This window comes from Tupaia chinensis, unplaced genomic scaffold (genome assembly GCF_000334495.1).
Source record: "Tupaia chinensis unplaced genomic scaffold, TupChi_1.0 Scaffold139331_1, whole genome shotgun sequence".
Classification (NCBI taxonomy): domain Eukaryota; kingdom Metazoa; phylum Chordata; class Mammalia; order Scandentia; family Tupaiidae; genus Tupaia; species Tupaia belangeri.
The window spans coordinates 782,849-792,418 of record NW_006199220.1 but is presented as its reverse complement, the minus strand read 5'-3'; the positions used below and the strand labels follow the sequence as shown (position 1 = coordinate 792,418).

The following is a 9,570-nucleotide window of genomic DNA, read 5'->3' as shown; positions in this document are numbered from 1 at the left end:
TCTTCTTGAACCAGTTGTCTCCACCTCTTAAAACTTCATTAGTAAAATATTATTTTTCCAATTATCCAAAACAGAGAACTAGAGAAAGTCATGTAACTGAACTAAAAAAACTCAGTTTCTGGAGAGTAAGGCAACATTCAGAGAAATGACAACTAACAATTAATATCTATTGGTGGAGAAGTCAACTGCAGGCCGCCAAAGCACACTGATACACCGAATTCTTTTTTTTTTTTTTTTTAAGAATTATTTTCTTTTATTTTGAGCCAAGAGAGACACAGAGAGAGAGGGAAAGTGAGAAGGCAAGCTGCCAGGTCTAGGACTTGAACCACGGTTGGACCTGTGGAAGTTCAGTGCCTTAACCACCACACCACCTGGTGGCCCCAAGTTACACTGAATTCTTACAAAGGATAAATCAATGAATTAAAAGACTCTGTCATACCAATTGGTGAAGGACATAACAAAGTCAGGAAAGGAAGATTTGAGAGTGGCCTTATTTCTGAATCAGAAAGGAAGCATCTTCCGCTGCTGAAAGAGCGAGTGAAAAAATTAGGGGTACCCAGTTATTGAATCCTGTGAATTCACATTTAGAAAGCTGTATTTTAATACAGTTTGCCATTTTAAAAGAAATCTTGAAACTGTCTTGTAATCAGTAACCACTGTTGTTTGTTTTTATAATCATATTAATTTGAGTCAAATTCTTGGCTGACATACTATGTTAAGGGAAATGTAATCCTCCCGTAAAAGTCCTGGGACTTTCTGCATGTGTGTATATATATAAATCAGGCCAGGAACGCTTTCTACTCTTTAATAGAAATTACATTAAAATATCTCTCTTTTCAGCCAATAGCTCAGGTTAAAAGAAATTTTCTACATGAATAGCATAAACTGAAAAATGTAAGAATTTTATTTGAAGAAAAGTTGATAAGTGCAAAAAAATTGCACGTTTGATGTGAAGTATCTGCTGGGATAATGAAATCCTGGCACAAAATGCCTTACTTTTAAGTCTAGTTAATTTTTTATAAATCAAACATACTCTTAAAAGAAGAGACATGGAAATTGCACCCAGTGTCATTTTTCAGCAATAGTTTTAGCTGAATATGTGAACAGGGACGCTTGCTATCCAGAGAAGAGTTTAAACATCAACCTGTTCTTTAACAGCTGCCGAATCATGGTTGAGTCGTTGCAGTTCTACTGACCTTAGTACAAGAAATATCCTGAACTGAACGGGGTCTGTGCCCTTTGATGCTGTTCATATGCTGCATTAATAAGGTAAAATTATATCTTATTTAATGTTTATCTCAAATATTGGGTCCACTTAGCAAAAAAAAGTAAATTGGTGTTTGACACTAGATTTAAAATATGGTCATTTTAAAAGGAGTTCTGGTTATGTTATTATGGTGAAAATTTCTTTTACATTATAAAAAAAGAGTGTTCAACTATATTTTCAGAATAGAACTTATTATGTATTAGCAAACCTCTGTTAAATTAAACCCACAACAAAAACGTTGAAGATGTCAAACCTAACACTGCTCGCACTACACTAGTTTTCATAAATAGCAAACTGAGACATCCACATTCATTGTTTTCTTACAATTTAACAAATGAAATCTCTCTAGCTCACCTTCGTGCTCGCTGTTGAGTCTAAATTGTCACGCTAGTCTTGTTACCCTCCTGCTGTGTACAGGTACACGCAGGCTTCCCTTAGAGATGGATGTACACATTTAGGAATTGGGTCAGGTTCTAGGCCAGGGGGCTGAATAAGAGAGCTGTGATCCCTGCTCAACAAACCTGATAGCCTACTGTGAAGGGTTCTTTGAAACAATGATTTTAAAAATCAATTGTTTTTAAAAATTGACTACAAGATAAAGCAGAGCCATGTTCTCAGCCTCCTCTACCCTGTTACTTCCAAAACACAGGAAGCCTTTCCAGGAAGCTCGGGAAACCTCTGCTTAGGTTTAGTCACTGTCCTGAATTGGATCGTATGTCAATTTCTGAAGCAATTACTCTCCGAGGGCCTATGTTAAGTTCTAGCATATCAGAACCACCATTGGTAGTGGACGGAAGCTGAGCTGATGCTTAGACTCCATTAAAGACTGGATCTTGAAGAAATTCAGGCTTTTATCAAGACAGTCCCTAGGAGGAGAGTGGACATAGCGTGAATACAGAATTGTCAAATAATGTTGAGCACAGGCGCGCGCTCACACACACACACACACACACACACACACACACGCACACACATACACTGACCTTTTCTGGGACAGCAGAGGAAGTGCTATGAGCCTGAATTACACCTGCAGTGACACAGCCTAAACAGACAGACCCAATTTTCGGACAAGTTTGAGCTTTTAAACATACCTTTTAGGGCCCCTTAGGATTCTTACTTCTGCTAGTATTTGTCACTGGCCACAGAAGGGGTGGGTGAGGTAAGAGAGAGACAACACTTTCTGCAACTAATGTCAGTATATTCTCAAGCAATTAGAAATATAAAAGAACTATGAGCATATTTGTCATCTAAATAGATGAACTGTGTGATTACAGCATTATATACATTTTTAAGAATTACTTAATTTAATTTTTTTGTAGTTATTATTTTGATCAGGGAGAGAGAGAGGGAAAGTGATGAAGCAAGCTGCCAAGTCTGTGACTCAAACTGTGGTTGACCATGTGGGAGTCCAGCACCTCAACCACCACACCAACCTGCCAACTCCACAGCATCACATCTTAAGAGTTTCTCAGATAATGTGATATGTAAACTATAAGATGAATGCTGTTTGAATGGGCAAACATGTCTTGCAAGTAGAAATAACAATATATAGCAAGTGAGAAAGGCTGATTGTTGGTGATGTAGCTAACATTATTCTCTTGGGCTGATTGTGTGTTCTCTTTAATTGTGTTTTAGGTGAAGAAGAGAGTTAGCATCTGTTTTATTCTTTGTGTATGCTTCTACAAAACTATATGAGAATGTCATGAAGAATTCAGGGAAGGGAGTCGGTTATAACTTAAAGCTCAAGTAGAATAAAAGAGGGAGAAATTACAATTAAGAAAAGCACTTCTAGTCACTATGGAGCCTATTCCTAATTACTATATAACTGTGCAATCATTGATTTTTCTGCTTATTTTTCCAGATTATTGCAGGAGGTCTGCGGCAGTAGGCACGCCTGCACCTGAATGAGATTGCTGAATCAGTTGTGCTGTGTTAATAGCACATCTAGCGAGCTGAACAACTGCCAAAATACTTCAGCTCCTAAGGAAAGCCATAAATATTCATCTTCGGCTGAGTCTTTGCACACAAACTGAATTGGAGGATTTAGGGTCATTACCTGAAATTTCAGGCCAGAAAAGAAAATAAAAATGGGAATTTCTCCTGAGATAATCAGATGATATAAGTCAAGGAGAATGCTTTCTCTTGAATGATTCTGGTATTTTTCTTTCATCTTCTATTTCAGTTTCAGGTCAATTTGGCAAACATCTTTCTAGCACACAAAGCTCGCAACTAGATTGTGAAAATAAGTGACACGCAGCCTTGGCCCAGGGAGTGGGGCAGGAGGGGAGTAGAAATGGCTGCCCTCGGCTCAGTGCCGTCCCCACCTGGAGCTGAATGAGTCACCTCCTGTGTGTTGTATCTTCTTGAACCAGTTGTCTCCACCTCTTAAAACTTCATTAGTAAAATATTATTTTTCCAATTATCCAAAACAGAGAACTAGAGAAAGTCATGTAACTGAACTAAAAAAACTCAGTTTCTGGAGAGTAAGGCAACATTCAGAGAAATGACAACTAACAATTAATATCTATTGGTGGAGAAGTCAACTGCAGGCCGCCAAAGCACACTGATACCGAATTCTTTTTTTTTTTTTTTAAGAATTATTTTCTTTTATTTTGAGCCAAGAGAGACACAGAGAGAGAGGGAAAGTGAGAAGGCAAGCTGCCAGGTCTAGGACTTGAACCACGGTTGGACCTGTGGAAGTTCAGTGCCTTAACCACCACACCACCTGGTGGCCCCAAGTTACACTGAATTCTTACAAAGGATAAATCAATGAATTAAAAGACTCTGTCATACCAATTGGTGAAGGACATAACAAAGTCAGGAAAGGAAGATTTGAGAGTGGCCTTATTTCTGAATCAGAAAGGAAGCATCTTCCGCTGCTGAAAGAGCGAGTGAAAAAATTAGGGGTACCCAGTTATTGAATCCTGTGAATTCACATTTAGAAAGCTGTATTTTAATACAGTTTGCCATTTTAAAAGAAATCTTGAAACTGTCTTGTAATCAGTAACCACTGTTGTTTGTTTTTATAATCATATTAATTTGAGTCAAATCCTTGACTGACATACTATGTTAAGGGAAATGTAATCCTCCCGTAAAAGTCCTGGGACTTTCTGCGTGTGTGTATATATATAAATCAGGCCAGGAACGCTTTCTACTCTTTAATAGAAATTACATTAAAAATATCTCTCTTTTCAGCCAATAGCTCAGGTTAAAAGAAATTTTCTACATGAATAGCATAAACTGAAAAATGTAAGAATTTTATTTGAAGAAAAGTTGATAAGTGCAAAAAAATTGCACGTTTGATGTGAAGTATCTGCTGGGATAATGAAATCCTGGCACAAAATGCCTTACTTTTAAGTCTAGTTAATTTTTATAAATCAAACATACTCTTAAAAGAAGAGACATGGAAATTGCACCCAGTGTCATTTTTCAGCAATAGTTTTAGCTGAATATGTGAACAGGGACGCTTGCTATCCAGAGAAGAGTTTAAACATCAACCTGTTCTTTAACAGCTGCCGAATCATGGTTGAGTCGTTGCAGTTCTACTGACCTTAGTACAAGAAATATCCTGAACTGAACGGGGTCTGTGCCCTTTGATGCTGTTCATATGCTGCATTAATAAGGTAAAATTATATCTTATTTAATGTTTATCTCAAATATTGGGTCCACTTAGCAAAAAAAAGTAAATTGGTGTTTGACACTAGATTTAAAATATGGTCATTTTAAAAGGAGTTCTGGTTATGTTATTATGGTGAAAATTTCTTTTACATTATAAAAAAAGAGTGTTCAACTATATTTTCAGAATAGAACTTATTATGTATTAGCAAACCTCTGTTAAATTAAACCCACAACAAAAACGTTGAAGATGTCAAACCTAACACTGCTCGCACTACACTAGTTTTCATAAATAGCAAACTGAGACATCCACATTCATTGTTTTCTTACAATTTAACAAATGAAATCTCTCTAGCTCACCTTCGTGCTCGCTGTTGAGTCTAAATTGTCACGCTAGTCTTGTTACCCTCCTGCTGTGTACAGGTACACGCAGGCTTCCCTTAGAGATGGATGTACACATTTAGGAATTGGGTCAGGTTCTAGGCCAGGGGGCTGAATAAGAGAGCTGTGATCCCTGCTCAACAAACCTGATAGCCTACTGTGAAGGGTTCTTTGAAACAATAATGATTTTAAAAATCAATTGTTTTTAAAAATTGACTACAAGATAAAGCAGAGCCATGTTCTCAGCCTCCTCTAACCTGTTACTTCCAAAACACAGGAAGCCTTTCCAGGAAGCTCGGGAAACCTCTGCTTAGGTTTAGTCACTGTCCTGAATTGGATCGTATGTCAATTTCTGAAGCAATTACTCTCCGAGGGCCTGTGTTAAGTTCTAGCATATCAGAACCACCATTGGTAGTGGACGGAAGCTGAGCTGATGCTTAGACTCCATTAAAGACTGGATCTTGAAGAAATTCAGGCTTTTATCAAGACAGTCCCTAGGAGGAGAGTGGACATAGCGTGAATACAGAATTGTCAAATAATGTTGAGCACAGGCGCGCGCTCACACACACACACACACACACACACACACACACGCACACACATACACTGACCTTTTCTGGGACAGCAGAGGAAGTGCTATGAGCCTGAATTACACCTGCAGTGACACAGCCTAAACAGACAGACCCAATTTTCGGACAAGTTTGAGCTTTTAAACATACCTTTTAGGGCCCCTTAGGATTCTTACTTCTGCTAGTATTTGTCACTGGCCACCTAAACGATCGAAGGAAGCAGCCGTCAAAATACTTGCAGTGGTCCCCAGGAGGGGGCCTGCGCTCTGTGCAGCCCTGGTCGCCTGCAGTTACCAAGCGCTCAGCACTCACCGTGTCACGTTAACGCGGGAGAAAGGCAGAGTGCGGGAACACGTCACCACGTTTGCTAAAGTTCAGGAAGACATAAGGATTTCAAGCTTACATGTATCTAATAAGATAATTAAATATATAAGATAATTAAATATAATTAAATATTTGAGTAGACATTAAAAATAATAACAACAAACAAATAGGTTACACTTCAGATGTTGTCAGAAAATAATAATTAAAATGAGTTGAGATGGGACCAGCAGAGAGCATAATGTTATGTCACTGAACTCTCATGTGGTTGACCGCAGTTTGAGTCACAGACCCGGCGGCTTAAAACTCACTCTGGGGGACCAACAGTTGGCATAGTGGCTACATTGCTGGACTCCCATATAGTTGATTGCAGTTCAAGTCCCGGACCTGGTGGCTTAAACTCACGCTGGGCACATGTGCATGCATGCCCAAGATCCCAAGAGGAGAATGGAGAAGGGATTGAGGCATGGCCATACCCCCGGGGGATGATTTCTTGCTTTCTGTCTCTCTGTCTCTCTCTCTTTCCAGCAAGTACATGTACCCTATAGCAAAAATCTCTCTAAAAAAAATGAGATGAGGTATTCTCTTCCACTCATTAGATTACTAATGCTTGTAGTCCGGCATTACAAACTGTTGGAAAGGGTGCTGATCAGATATTAACACACTGTTGATTGGAGTGAAAGGTGTTTAATGTTCATAAAACGTTAGCATTGTGTGGTAGCTTATAAATGACAGCATCTGGGTAGTTAGTAAGAAAGAGATCTGTGTGTAATACCTAAGAATGTTGCTTCCACTTATAGGCTTCAAGGACCCTGGGAAATCGGTTTGGCTTTTATTTATGTACTTATGTTTAAATTGAAACCAATGCCCTTGTAGTCCTTGAATTCGTTGTCCTACTTCAGCTAAAGTTTTGGTTTAACTAATTTTAATTATCTTGTATGATTTAAAATTTTTTGACATATAAGCTTCCAATTTCCCTCACATCTCCAGAGCGCTGCTTTAATTCTATCCAAATTGAGGTTTCCCAAATTGCAATTCCCAAGAGCTCAGTTCAAGTTCTTTCTTTACAGATTATTCAGGGCTTGAATTGATTGATGTATTGCACTTTCACAGAATTTGAAAGCAAAAAGAAATAACTTTTAGGGAGATAAACACTTCTGATGAAACTATTTGTTAAAACATTGGGACCAGCAGATGGTGTAATGGTTATGTCACTGGACTCCCATATAGTCAACCATGGTTCAAATCCTGGACCTGGTAGCTTAAAACCCACACTGGGCTGTGTGTGTGCGTGTGTGCATGTCCAAGATCCCGAGAGGAGAACGGAGGGGGATTGCAGCCTGGCCCTTCCCCACTGGGGGTGGCTTCTCACTTTCTGTCTCTCTTTGTTTCTCTGGCAAGCACACATGCCCTATAGTAGAATCTCTTTCTAAGAAATAAATAAATAAAAATAAAATATCCAAAGAGAGACCAGCAGGTGACATGGTGTTTAAGGCACTGGATTCCCACATGGTTGACTGTGGTTCAAGTTCCAGACCTGGCAGCTTGCTCTCTTGCTTTCTTTCTCTCTTTCTCTCTCTGGTCCAATTAAAATAATAATTCTAATAAATACAATTAAATAAGTCTTTAAAAATCAAAAGAATGATAAACAAAGAGGAGTCAGGGTAAAGGAATGAAGGGAACAAATGTGAATACAAGAATATCTGAAATACACATAAGTGGAGAGGGACTGCTCAAGAAAATGAATTTTATGCATTTTAATTTATACATGCTATATGATTTTATATATTATTATAGCATTGAAATAATAAAAACATGCAATTTCAAAAATCAGATGAACAAAGCCCTTTTAAAAACATGTGATAATTCTGTTCCTGAAACATTCAGGGGACAAAAAAAAAAAAACAACTCTGAAGTCTCTGCGCTGGTGTAGTGAGCCAATTGTAGACCTGGCACGGGGACAAAGCTTCCTACCAGCTCACTTGGTATGGCTTCAAGTTTACATATCTCCCAATTTGCAGGATTAATAATTAGAACTTTGTAAGATTTACTTTTTTTAAAACTAGAATTTAGAACTTTGAGAATTTAGAGCCTACTAATTTGGATTTGGCTATAATTCAGAGTGATCCAAGCAAATGTTTACTCTAGAATTAGAACTTTGAGAATTTAGAGCCTACTAATTTGGATTTGGCTATAATTCAAAGTGATCCAAGCAAATGTTTACTTTTGTACTATTTAAAATGAATTGATACTTGAAACAAAATTCATTATGTTAAGATTGAAAGTTTAAGAAAGATTGCTTATCTTTTTTAGTTGTTCAAACTTTTCATAGATAGAAAAATACTGATTTAATGCTAAATAATTGTTCTAATCGTATACAAGGCTGTTTATTCTTTTAAGCAGGCTCTGAGAACTTTGTTCATCAAGAGATGTTTTTCACAAAATTAAATGTATGAAACTGTCAGTTTATGAAATATTCATGAGCCTTAATTTCCAGCAATTCCAGTTATTTTTCTGTGATTAAAACAGGAAGTTTTATGCACAATTTTCCTTTAAAGAGATTCATTTATGAATTAAAACACTATTAGATATTTGGAAGACAAACACCCCTATACTCTTTTATTCTAAATTCTACAGTCCAATCTGACTGGGATTCCATCTGATTCGTTTTGTCCTAATCCAAAATTAGCCATGGAAAGGACAATTGGAAATGTTCCAGATGAATAAGAATGAGAGGAAGAGGACCATAATTAGGCTAATATGCTTAATGTTCTGAGAAGAAAACACATGGAGAAGGATTTCTTCCACCCCAGGAACACAGTCTCAATGTGAAAAAATTGCTGAAGGAGATGTTGAATAGTCAAGCAATATTGTTCAAATGTAATGTGTTAAGGTGCTGAGAGGACGGGCCCAAGGAAGTGTACTTAGGCTGTGCTGAGCACAACCATCAGTTTATATGCTTGTGTACATGCGTCCTTTATCACGTTCATTCGAAATTACCATGAGATGCCGTTACTCTATACAGAATGCTAACAAATGGCATGTGTTTCATTGAACAGAATCGCTCATTTCATTTCCACCATTTAGTGTTTATGTTCATTTTCCAGGCACTTACTTATTTCAGATGTGTTCATTTATGCAGTTATCAAATATTCATTTATACTACTTACATTGTAACAACAGAAACTGGAGGGTGAGATTTGCTTTAAAATGATTCCTTTTTTGGACTGCCCTAAATCGTTGATTAGGTATGACTCTTACAAACTTTGCTTGTACTAGCGGTAATGGTGGAGAGTACTGTGCCTTCTCCGAGCTGCACGGTGAGAACCACCATAGTACAGGGTGGCCTGCAGATGTCAGCCCACACATCTCCCTGTACCTGTGGACTGGTCTGGTGATCTACTGGGGGTCAGGGTT

At 37.9% G+C, this 9,570-nt stretch overlaps 1 long non-coding RNA gene across 1 annotated transcript in view; it reads left to right on the top strand.

Annotated features, from left to right (window-relative positions):
• Positions 1–4,803: 4,803 nt before the first annotated feature.
• LOC102499126 (uncharacterized) overlaps positions 4,804–9,570 on the top strand; it is a 43,354-nt gene continuing 38,587 nt past the window's right edge. The window contains exon 1 of the long non-coding RNA XR_336494.2: positions 4,804–4,890. This is a non-coding gene — a long non-coding RNA (uncharacterized LOC102499126). The remainder of the gene's footprint in view (positions 4,891–9,570) is intronic.